Below are 13177 nucleotides of genomic sequence, written 5' to 3' on the forward strand. Positions count from 1 at the left end.
TAATCTGTTCATCTAAAGTGGGAATTTCTACATGGTATCGGAGAAAAGGTGATCAAAGCAAAGAACAGTATACAATAAGTTCGAAGTTCAAAGTTTGAGGTTCCTGAATATAGAAATCGAGTTCTTATCACATCTCAATTTCACCAATGGAATTCAACGGTTTAAGACTCGAGTATGCCCTTGATGGCAGCTCAAATTATATAGCCTGGAAGGATTCCATGGAAGAAGTATTAGAGGACAACGGTCTAAAGGACTTCATTGATCAAGAAGTCCCCAAGCCCGCAATGGCTAATGCTATAGAATTGGGGAAATGGAAGAAATGTGTGGCTAGAGCAAGGAGAATCCTCCCGGAGGGAGTTCGAGACCACATTGTCTCGAACCTCCATGGGAAGGAGACAATGTTTTCGATGTGGAAAACATTAAAAGATCTATATCAGAACAACAGCGATCAAAGGAAGCTAGCACTGAAAGACAAGCTTCGGAAAATCAAGTGTGAAAATGGTGACACGATCTCTATGTATCTGAACAAGCTCACCACCTGCAGGGATGAGCTTGGAAGTGTAGGGATCACGACAGCCGATGATGACATGGTGAGAATTGCACTCCTCGGTCTTCCTAAGAGCTGGCATAGCTACCAAGACTCGGTCAATGGAAGAGAAAAACTACCAAATTGGGAATGACTTTGGTCGGATCTGATGCAGGAGGAGATAAGAATAAGCACCAGAGATGGATCCTCATCAAAGCAAGATGATGAGGAAAATCTAGTTTTAGCAAGTAAGGCGAGGAAGGGGAAAGGGAAGGCATCCCATTCCAAATCCAGTTCTTCCCGTGGTGGGAAGAAGTTTGACAAATCGAAAGTGCGATGCTTTCATTGTCATGAAGTGGGCCATTACACTACGAATTGTCCATAGAAGAAATCCAAGAAGGGGTCCTCGAAGGGACTTGATGGTGAGGCACTGGCCTCACAGTTTGAGTTAGATTTCTCTCTTATTACATGCATGGTTTCATCCATGGTGGGATGTGTTTGGTACCTGGACAGTGGAGCCTCTTTCCACATGTCCGGCAACAAGAATCTTTTCAGTACCCTGGAGGAGAAGGATCTCCAGATGCAGATCGAGATGGGCGATGATGGAAAGTACCGTGTTTTAGGTGAAGGTACGGTTGTGTTTCAGAGGGAGCATGGAGCTCCTCTCACCCTGACTGATGTAAAGTATGTACCAGGTCTGAAGAAGAATCTTGTGTCTGTTGCTATGCTAGAAGATAAAGGCTATGATGTAGTCTTTAGTAAAGGAAAGGTATTCCTGAGGCATATCAACACTGGACAAACCAAGCGAATCGGGATTTGAGTAAAGAATCTCTACAAGCTGGAGGTAGACGATTGTGTTACATTGAGTTCCAAAGCTGAGATGGTGCAGAACCAAGATGCTGGCAAGCTATGGCATAGAAGATTGGGCCACTTGCACCATGGAGCCCTGAAAATCATGCAGTAGATTTCTACCAGATTCCCAAGGGAAAATTGGAGCAGACGAATACATGCAAAGGTTGTACCTTGGGTAAGTATGCGAAATCTTCCTTTCCGAATCGAGACAGTAGAGCTGGAGCAATCCTAGAGCGAGTTCACACAGATGTTTGTGGACCATTATATACATCCTCCACCACTAAACAAAGTTACTATGTTGTTTTTATTGATGATTTTTCTCGTAGATGTTGGATCTACTTTATGCAAAAGAAGGATCAGACCTTCTTGAGGTTTTGTGAGTTTAAAGCCTTGGTAGAGAAAGGATCTGGAAAGAAAATAAAAGCCTTGTGTAGTGACAATGGTGGAGAGTATGTCTCCAAACAGTTTAATGACTTCTACAATGTAAAAAGAATCAAACGAGAGTTGATGGTACCCCATAACCCACAGCAGAATGTGGCCGAAAGGAAGAAAAGATCGATTGTGGGAGCAGCTTGAGTGATGTTGCATGACCAAAGCCTACCACTGCATTTGTGGGCTAAGGCATGCAATACAACAGTATAATTGCACAACAGAAGCCCGCACCGTATACTGGGAATGAAGACACCTATGGAGGCCTTTTCTGGGAAGCGACCAGATGTGAGTCACTTCTGAATCTTTAGATCATCATTTTATTGTGATGTGACCAAAGGTGCCCGGAGGAAGATAGATCCAACAGCTGAGTTGGGAATACTTGTGGGGTACACTGATACACCCCACAACTATCGGGTGTACCTACCTACCAGTCAGAGGACAGTGGTACGCAGAGATCTGAAGTTCGACGAGAAGAAATCCATGCGAGTATCACTTGAGAGGGAGCTCAAGTTGCATGCAGAGGAGGAACTTTCAGTTCCTAAGGAGGAGGAGCCTCAGACTGATGCGGAGCAGCCGCATGCAGAGGATCTGGGAGTGGAGACATCCACTCATGTTGAGTCTTCCAGAGATGGGCAGAAACACTCAAGGGAAGCTGACAGGTTGATGCTGGATGCGCGGGAGAATGTGGGACAGCTATCTTCTCAGTGCAGACAAAGGAGGTCGCCCGAGCGATACACTGGTTACATGGACCTGGTTGGGGAGTGTGTAGAGTCTGAGCCTTCTTCATTCGAGGAGGCAGTGCAGCAACTAGTCTGGGTTGATACAATGGTAGAGGAGTACGACTCTATCATTCAGAACTATGTGTGGGATGTTGTCCCAAGACCTCAGGACAAGTCAGTGGTGAGTTCCAGATGGCTTTACAAAGTAAAGCAAGTAGTTGATGGTAGTGTTGAGAAACATAAGGCAAGGTTTATTGCCCGTGGTTTCTCACAGGTTGAAGGGATTGACTACAATGAGACCTTTTCTCCTGTAGCAAGGTACTCATCTATCAAATTGATGTTGGCACTATCAGCTCAGATGGGTTGGAAGATCCATCAGATGGACGTGAAGACAACCTTCCTCAATGGGAAGATTGAGCAGGAGGTGTACATTGAGTAGCCAGAAGGTTTCGAGACCTTCGATCGTGGGTCGCATGTGTGCTGACTCAAGAGGGCTCTGTATGGGCTGAAGCAAGCACCCCATGCTTGGTACACCAGGGTCGATGGCTTTTTCATCGAGTTGGGCTTCACCAAGAGTGAAGAAGATGTGAACCTTTACCACAACATGGTAGAAGGTAAGCCATTGATCATTGTTCTTTATGTCATTGATCTGATTTTGACAGGTGATGATCAGCTGATCTAGTCTTGCAAGGAGGACCTTGCAAGAGAGTTCGAGATGAAAGACATGGGTCTTATGCACTACTTTCTAGGCATGGAGGTGTGGCAGAAAGATGGAGAAGTTTTTGTGTCTCAAGGCAAGTATTCCAATGAGATACTCAGGCGGTTCCACATGGAGAAGTGCAAGTCCATGCAAACTCCTCTAGCTGGGAACTGGAGGAAGGAGGATGCTACTTCATGTGAGATAGTAGCTGCTACTGTTTATCGGCAGCATGTGGGTTCGCTTATGTATCTGGTGAACACAAGACCAGAATTATGCTTTGCGATGAACCAACTGAGTCAAGGTATGGTTCAGCCTACCAAGTTGTTTTGGAAGGCAGCGAAGCATGTGCTGAGATACCTCAGAGGCACATCTCAGTTTGGATTGTGGTATAGATGGACAGAGGGAGTGAAGTTTCAGGGCTTCACAAATGCGGATTGGGTAGGGAGTCCATCAAACCGGAAGAACACTTCTAGAGAAATCTTCAACCTTGGTTCAGCTACAGTTTCCTGGTACAGCAGGAAATAGAGATCAGTTGCACTTAGTTTAGCAGAGGCTAAATACATGGTTGCTGGTCAGGCTGCATGTGAGGCCATTTGGATGCAGAAGATTCTAGTGGGATTGTTTGGTCAGAGGATGGATCCAACTGTGATCTACTATGATAATCAGAGTTGTATCAAACTCTCTGAGAATCCAGTTTTTCATGACAGGTCCAAGCACATTGATATCTAGTATCACCATCTTCGAGACTGTGTGATCAAGAGGATCATGTTGTTGCTGTATGTTTCGACCGAGGAACAGGATGCAGATATTTTGACTAAGGCATTGTCAAAATGCAAGTTTGAGTTCCACAGAGACAGGATTGGGGTTACTGATAATCTCTTTCTTGTTGAGAGGGAGTGTTGAAAATAGCAACAAGAAATGCTAAATATAGAAGTGCTAAAAATAGCACTGCCATAAATATCATTTCGGGATACCTTCCTACTTTAGTTAGTCCCTGAACTAAAATAGAGAAGTAAAATTCGAATTTGTTCTTAGCAATTGTTTGATTAATAATTAATTAATTCATCTTGAGTTAATTAGTTGGAGAAAATCAAACATGAAGTCTATGTGAGGACATGCAACAGTTATCCCATTGATTGAGGAATTTATCCCTTAGTTAAAGAGATAAGGATGAGTTGTAATTTGAGTTGTAATTAGTTAGCTCAGTTAACTAAGTTAAGTCCAGTTAGATTAGTTCAAATAGTTTTTTGAACTAATTGTGAGTTCAGTTAGTTAACACATGCATGCATGTAACTGCTGCAATTCAGATAACTGAATATTCTCTCATAAATAACTCATGCATGTCAGTTCAAACAGAGACCCAGTTGAGATCATATGATGGGACAGTGTACTATCGGTTGCAGGAATATTCCATGGAGGATATCTCTTGCATGCAGAAGGAATTCATTCCTTGGAGATTGCGCAGTTACTTTTGGGTTTAGTGAGGGTGTGATGAGGCCAATTCACACAGGTGGCAGCATTGGACCCCAAGGAAAACTGCACAAGGAAATAGGAGGCTTGGAGGGCGGAGGGAAGGCATATCTTGTGTCTATTCAGCCTGTGAGTTGTATTATTCGATTGTACTAAGAGCAAGATAGCTTGTGAGCTGATTCTTTCTGTAATCTAAACATATTTCCACTTGTATGATAATACAGAGATCGAGGTTTTTAGCTGAGGCTTTCCCCGGAGTATTCTTTTGTGTTCATGTGTGATTGCTTTCTCATTCTCAGTTATATGTGTTCTATTTGATCTTTCTCATATTCGATTAAGCTTCCTCAACTTTGTTGTAGAAGTAGATCTTGTATTTTGCTTTAGTATATTGCATAATCTATTGATCTACAGTGGGAATTTCTACATGCAGTTTCAGTTTAAGGAGAAAAAATTGTCCAATGAATTATTGCAATAGAGAATGTCATCTATGGCCATGGGATGGACAATAGGCTAATGCCGAAGGCGACCCCTACCCATCCCTTATCCTCAATTCTACATTGAAGGCACCCTTCCTTGGAGATTTGTTAGATAGTACGAGTGGAGGTAAGCACACAAATGCAAAGAAGAAGAATATCAAAGGGAATTGAAGCTTTTAGGGAAAAAAATATTGCAACTCGGTAGATCTGAGTTAGATCCTAGTTAAACATATTTTCTAAGCATTGTAATAAGCATTTAATTATTTTGGCAAGCTTGAGTGAGTAGTCCAAATTTTCTTCTCACTTGGAAAATAAAAATAATCCATTGTGATGGTTGGGCTTCCAAGGAAACCCATTATATATTAATGTTATTGAGAAGAAGGACATTCAAAGGAGAGCAAGAGGCTGAAAGGAAACGAAGAAGTAGGGTAGTAGTAGAAAATGAAGGACTTGAATATGAAACATGTTCGAAGATAAAACACTACCTCTGAGCCAAGGCCATCCACATTTTTTCCAATGAGTAAGAATGCATTAAAGCTCTAACCTAGAATGAAATGCACCTTTGTAAGAATTTCTTAGGAAAAATATAATATATGATAAAAGAGTTTCTAGGGTAATTTTTTGTTGTTCATAGTGTCAATCGTTCTGTGAATATTTTTCTAGCGATGCTTGGTTAATTATTACATGCCTTACATTCATGAAAATCTATGATATCACTGTTATTGATAAGAAGAAATAAGTTTGAAGATTGAACACTACCTCTAATCCAAGGTCATTTTTAATTTTTCTAGAAAGTAAGAAAGCATTAAAACTCCAATTGAGAATGCAATACACCTTTGTAAACATTTCTTGAGCAAAGTAAAATCCTGAGAAAATTCTAGTTTTCCCATTTGAGTTTCTAGGGTAAGATTTTTGTTGTTCATAGTTCCTAATGATTAAGTGATTTTTTCTATATCAATGCTTAATTAATTACAAAATGCCTTAGATTCATGCAAATATATGATAGCCCTATTATTGGTAACAGGTATCTTAACTAGATTGATTAATGGGTGTTGGTTTAATTATTCATTTGTGTGAAATAAAATTATGAAAATAAAAAGCTACAACACTCTTACTAATTCATGGAATCACTGATCTTTTCCTTCACTTACAACAAATGATTAGGGTAATTTTCAGGTAAAAAATGGGCCTCAAAATGAAAATTGTACTAACAAAATCAACTTTAAAACAACTAATAGGACTCAATATGATGATGTCATCCCATGGGGTAAATATTTTTGGAAGAATAAGAAGAAAACTACTTTTTTTATATTATTTTTTACTTATCTCCTTATGGGTTTTCTCAAATTTCAAGTGTGGACACTCATTAGATGAAGAATTAGAATTTTCATGCATTTTTTATTTTTCTCGGTGTGGGTCTACTCAAAAGTAAGCAAAGTGGGTACTCGTTGGATGTGAAATCTAATTCTACATCCAATAAGTTCCCACAACTAAAATTTGAGTAAAGGAGATAAGTTAAAAGTGTAATAAAAAAGCACTTTTCCTGATTTTCCTTTAAAAAAACACAACTCGTATTTATTCTTATTATCAATTTATTATTTTCCTTAGTAGGCCCATATTAAACCTCAAAATTCCCATAATGCTTCATTACAATCAATTAATTTTTGAATGGCTATTGTTTTATTAATGTGTTGATTTAGTTTAAATGTGTGAACCATTGTCTTTTCTCATATAATGTGTTCTTGGTCAATCCTTGTCCCAATTTCACTATTAATTGAGTCAATGGGTTGATTTTATTAGACCATATGCATTACACCCCAGGAGCATAGATCAATTGGTGATAGAGCGTATTATTAAGGAACTCCTTATGACATCACTATTTCAAACCTCACCTAGCCTATGTGTTATGCTTGGGGGTTGTGTGATGCACCTAGAGGTTAGAGTGGTAGCAATCATAATCAACCCCACCCATGCAAGTGTGAGCCCAACCTAGTTGTTGATTTCTATAGACAAAAAAAAAGGCCATATGCATTTTTTTTTTTTTGTAGGTATTATCCAAAGGGGAATTGGGTCGCCCATCCTCAATAATATGCATGGAATTTCTTGTTACAACCACCCAATTCATTATAGTACTCTCCCAAGATGTTACTTGTATGTTTTAATTAACCAATAGAACTAGAAATCACCTTAGTGAATGTAACCACTATGCTCACGAAATATCACCATTGAATCTACTTACTTATAAAGTTAATATGGTTTGGATTGTATTAATACTTTGTGTGTAACAAACCACTAGATGAAAGGAATTTCAATTCTTCTTAATTGCAGTAGAAAATTATTTTTATTTGTTATGGGAATTGGCATCTTTAATGCTAAAGCAATGCATGTTATTTTTATTGGATTATCTTCTTACATTGGAGATGTGTATCATACTTGTTGCTACATTAACATAGGGTGTTCTTCCTAATGCTAACATGGGGACAATCACACCTTTTTCAAAAAAAGAACTTCCCATCTTTTATGCTGCATTATTCATTACAACCACTGCATGTTGTTGATTGTAAATGAATTTATATTATTCTTGTAATCTACTTAGGTGATAATTAAAGAACAACATGTTACATTCAACTAATAAAAAGACCTAGATTTTTTATTTGCACATTAAGAAACAATATGTTGTGTATTAGCATATTTCACAACATAGTACTATTTTGACATATCATTTTCAAGACTATTTGTGTAGAGTAAATCATTAATATGTTATCCATGTCCATACCTCTGTGCATGTGTGTGTTAATCCTCTATCTATATTGTATATGAGAATTAATTGTGCAACTGGGTATACCCAGGTTGGAATTCTTGGTTGTAGCACGATTTGAGTAAATAAGTTGGGATGTGCATGGAGCAGCCTATGCATAGAGCAAGTCAGGCATATTGAGGAGCAATCGCTAATTGTGGGTGAAGTAGAGTTTAACCTTCGTGAGACCGAGAATGAGAAGACTTAGTAAAATTCCAATGGGAAGTTCCCCAGTAATTTTCCATGGAAATAACCATTAAGAGTCAAGGTTCCATCTCAAACCTTGGCCTTGCAAGAAAATCCCTTATAATTGGAAATCCAACTATCTAGGTTGTGCAATGACACATCTAGTTGCATTACTGTAGTGGAAAAATTGGAGTTGTTTTTGTTGTGAGTGGTTTCTGGTTTCAAACCCCTCTCCCTTTTTAATTCGTGGTAGAGCTTGGGGGGAGGGGGGAATTGAATGTGGACTGTAGATGATGGAGGGAAATGTTCCCCTAGGGCTTTTTGGGTTGAAACCCTAGCAGACTGAAAGTTGTCTATTCAAAGAAGCACACATTCACACAACCATTATGCTATTATAAGCAAATTCTATTGTAAAGGATACGTACCTTAGGTCCTACGTTTGAGAAGGCCTTTAGGGTCCAAACCCTTCTTGGAGTTCCCTTCTTCTCTTTTGTCCTGCAAAACAACCTATTCAAAGAACACAGCAGTATATGGACAAAACCTTATAAAGAAACCATCTTCATGTTATAAATAAAGGTAGTTAGTTATGAAATCCAAACAACCATTTACATATGAATTCTAAACATGACTATCATTAACATAAAGAAGATTCATTTCGGGAACCAAGACATGTGTTTCTTTTATTATAGACAAATAAAGTACATAAAAAGGAATATTTTCACCTGAATCACCTTCAGCAGGCTCCAAGCAAAGCTTCCTTCTGGATCCGTTCCAGCCTCAAGCCTTTAACAAACTCCTTCCATGACTCTCTCCATGATGTCATAAATGGTGGATGAACATCAACACACAAGGAAACAAAGGTTTCCTGGACAAATGGCGGAAGTGCAGAAGGCACAAGGGACTTCAGACCTGGTCAGGGAAAAATCTCAGCATAATAACCTTTCTCTCCCTTCTCTCCTCCTTTAGGCCTTCCCTTTGAGGTCTTTTTATACCTCTCCCAAAGTAGTTTTTTAGTTGGGAGTTGGTTGGGAACAATTGGGCCACGGGCACTAACAGGTGATCAACAGGTAAAACCCGCGATCTCCGCCTGAAAATAAGGAATTTTATATTTTTTTTAAGTGTTTTAATACATATACGCAGGTTGGATATACACAGACCCGCATATACACGCGTTTAACTCAGGGCAATGTCGCGTATAAGGGATAAAACACTGTTTTTTAAATTTTAGGACCAGGTCTCGAAGGAGGGGTTGCCCTAGGCCATGAGTACAGCATCACAAACCATAAGAGTGAGATTTGGAGCTATAACAGTAGATATGGCCACATCACATTTGCATCATTCGAAGGTGATTGTCCATTAAACAAGGGGGCCACAATAGTCCCACCACTAGTACTGAAGGTTACATGAGGTGGTCACTTGATAAGGATGAAGTAAGCACCAAAAACTAGAATTCCAAGGGTTGATATTTTCTGAAGAGCAATGGATAGTCCCATCAATAGACAACCCCAAAAAATGAGAATGTTTCCATCAATTGTAGTCACCACGACCACCACATTGTGAGAGAGCATCGGTCCATAAGTACCAATGAGCAGTAGGATGTCTTATCACCAAGTGAGTTGGTCGACACACATTCGTTTGTCTATTACAAACTCTATATATTGACTTTATCATGTTCCAAGATCTAGTAGTGCGATCGAGATTTGAAATCTTGTTATCAAGATATATTAAGTGTCGTGATAGGAAAAGATGATAATAAGTGTTGTGAAGGCATCAGATCAAGACTAGAATGTAGGATGTTCTAATACAAATAAAGTCCCAATAGTTGAGATCTAAGATCTCATGCACTCAGTTACCAGCATCAGTCGTATGCGAAGTCATGAGGTAAGTTTCAAGAGTCATGGGTTAAATTTTTGAGGTTAAATTTTTTTTATGTATAAGGGAAAGTGTTGACTAGAAAGTGCCCGAAAGGCTTTAACACCCTTTGAGTTAGTCGAGGTTATGAATCCATGGTCATACATGGGGGCTTCACTCAATGAACATCTAACATATCACACATGTTCGTGGCATACTAAACAATACCCTTATTTTGACTACATATTGGAAAATACCTCTAAAAATCGGATTATTCAACCTAAACAATACCCTTATTTTGACTACATATTGGAAAATACCTCTAAAAATCACATCATTCAACCTAATACCAATACAAACTCAATACATGTTTCCAATTTTAAAAACCCCTACTTTCACTAGATATTGTAGGTATCCATTTTTTCACTAACATATTTTATACCCCTTTATATTTTTTCATTAATTTTGAGCTCCATTTTTTATACTTGTCAATATAAAACCTCTTTACCCCCTATTATACGCTCAATATATTATGTCATTTTTTCTTCAATATATATCCCCCAATATGAATGCATGTGTTATGGTATTTCTCCCCTGGTGAAGCCCCTATGTGGTCATATGATGGTGTCAAGTTAAACTTAGGTGCCAGGGGTTCATAGAATTTGGGGTTTTCATGCTATTGAAAATTGTTGGGAGTTTTTGGGTTGCAAGTTTTATAGGAGTTAAGAAAAGTGCTAACAATGTTCCATTGTTGAACGGGAACCAATCCAAAGTCTTTATTAATCGGAAGAATCAACCTAGGCCACTGGTAAATGTGGGTATAGTGGATGAAGTCACCATCACATGTCCATGAGTATTATATTTAGCTAACCAATTTCTCATGATTTTGAAGAATCCACTAAGCACTCATTACATTGGGTGATGCTCTTGTAATTTTGAATGGTCCACTTAGCACTTATTTCATATGTTGATGCTCATAGGGGTAAATAAGTGAGATTGAAACTATTGAAATGAATCACATAGCATCAATCATCACCTTCACGACTTGAACTTGATAATCATGACTTCTTGGTAGGTCACTCATCCCAAGACTCCTTTGGCTTACACATGTTTTACTATGGATTTTTACCCATAATCAAGCCCACTTAGCATGTTACCCTAATTGCAAAACCTGGCATTATGCCTTATGAACTATTCAACTAAATCTCCCCTGAATCTTTTTCATTTAAGCATTGGAAGGATTCCATAGTCTAGAATGTAAGGTACCATTTTCAAGAGTATCACTTGATGCAATTTGGAAAAGTTAAAAGACACAAAAGATATTAAAATATCTAAAGTGCCATGAAGAACAATACACTGAAGGTTATAAGTGCCTTGAACTTTATCCCCGTTGTAAAACATCTTATGGTTTTCACATGCTAAGTTTGATGAAATCACAATATAATTCACAAAACATGTGAAATTCCACTACTAAAAATATGGTATGGTATTATAATCAACTCTTAACAATGTTTTTAATAGCCATCGAAGGTGGAGCCAAACCTCACCAAGGAATATGAAATAAATCCATCAACAACAATGGAAAGCCTTGCAAGAAAGATATATAGCATCAATGCAAGAAAATTGCACTCCAAAATCCATTTTCCACCTCATATAATTGTTTCATGGATTGGAATTCTTGGTGTTACATATTTTGATTCTAAGTGGCGCAACTTTAGGTTCATCAGTCCTTCATAGTTTCTTATGTTGGTTTGGTCCTTCTATCCTTTGTAGATATTTTTGTAAGGCACATTCATGGGCTAGGGTGGAGGTGAAAGAGGATGACAAGAAGGATTTAATAAACTCTTTGACCAAGAATGTTCCACTTAATGCAATTTAACAACGATCATCTAAAGAAGTAAATCATTTCGTAAAAAGAAAGATAAGGTGAAGAGGCACCAGGTCCTATAGTTATAACCGTATAAATATTCATTCTCAAATTTATTAGAAAAAAATGCAAAGAAAGGAAAGTGGAAGCATCTATTTTTCAACCAAGCTTTGGATAAATACTACCAAGAAATCAAGTTTTTAAAGGTGAGGAAATGAAAATTCGTCAAGGCACAAAAACAAAATAATAGGTGATAGCTCATCATGTACTAAAAATTGCACTCAGATCATTTTAGCAACACAAATTGTGCTAAAGAGTTGCATTTATTATGACAACATCAAAACTCATCATATGAGCTTTAATATTCCATGGATATCAAGATATAAAAATAGCATGGGTGGCGAACATTGTATTATATGGGTTATATCAATAATGGAATTTAATAAAATCTTACATGAATTCAAAACACCTAGCTTTGTGAGAGAAGTCTAGTAGTTCTATTGATAAACCATGTGATTCTTGCAATTAGATTTCTCCCCAACTTTTGCAAATTTAAGAATGATTATTGCTATCTAAAACAAACATTTTTTATCTAAAGAGATAAATATTATATCTACTATACAAAATGAAATCATAGAAAAGGGATGGTTTGAGATGCGGAGAATCTCGAGTTGAACGGGGGAAGAGGCTGGAAGATGCGCAGGGTTTCTGAGAGTTTCAGAGTCTGACCCTAATGGAGGGTCGCAGAGGAGGGAGCTTCACTCCCTCCTACAAAGATGCCATTGCCAGCAGAGGCAAGTCACATCTTAATAATGTCAGAGGAATAGGATCTGAGAAGGAAGAAAATGGTAATAATGAAAAGGAGACAGATGGGGCCAAGTCCAAGGAAAATAGTAGCACAAAGGACAAGGAGGAAGAAGACAAAAACTAGGGAACAAGGGAAAAAAAAAAAGGGACCTTGCAGACCCAAAATGGAAATCACTCCTAGAGTAGTGTTAAATAATCCTACACTGCAGGAGCACAGGGAACATATGGAGACTTACGCCATAATATGTAAATTCATGGGATTATGGCCCACTAAAAAGGCTTTACAGACATGGATCAAGTATCACTGGAAACCCAAAGGTAGCATCGATCTTCATCTAGGGTCAAAGGGATTCTTCACCATAGTGTTTACAAATATCGAAGACAAAGATAGAATATTCGAAGGAGGACCCTACTTTTTTGCAGCAGCTGGCCTCTATATGAGGCCTTGGGTGATGAATTTTGTTCCAGAGTGGGAGACTTTCACTTCAGTTCCT

The sequence above is a fragment of the Pinus tabuliformis genome, chromosome 3_2 (assembly GCF_031772625.1).
Source record: "Pinus tabuliformis cultivar Carrire ecotype Pingquan chromosome 3_2, CPIR1, whole genome shotgun sequence".
Lineage (NCBI taxonomy): Eukaryota > Viridiplantae > Streptophyta > Pinopsida > Pinales > Pinaceae > Pinus > Pinus tabuliformis.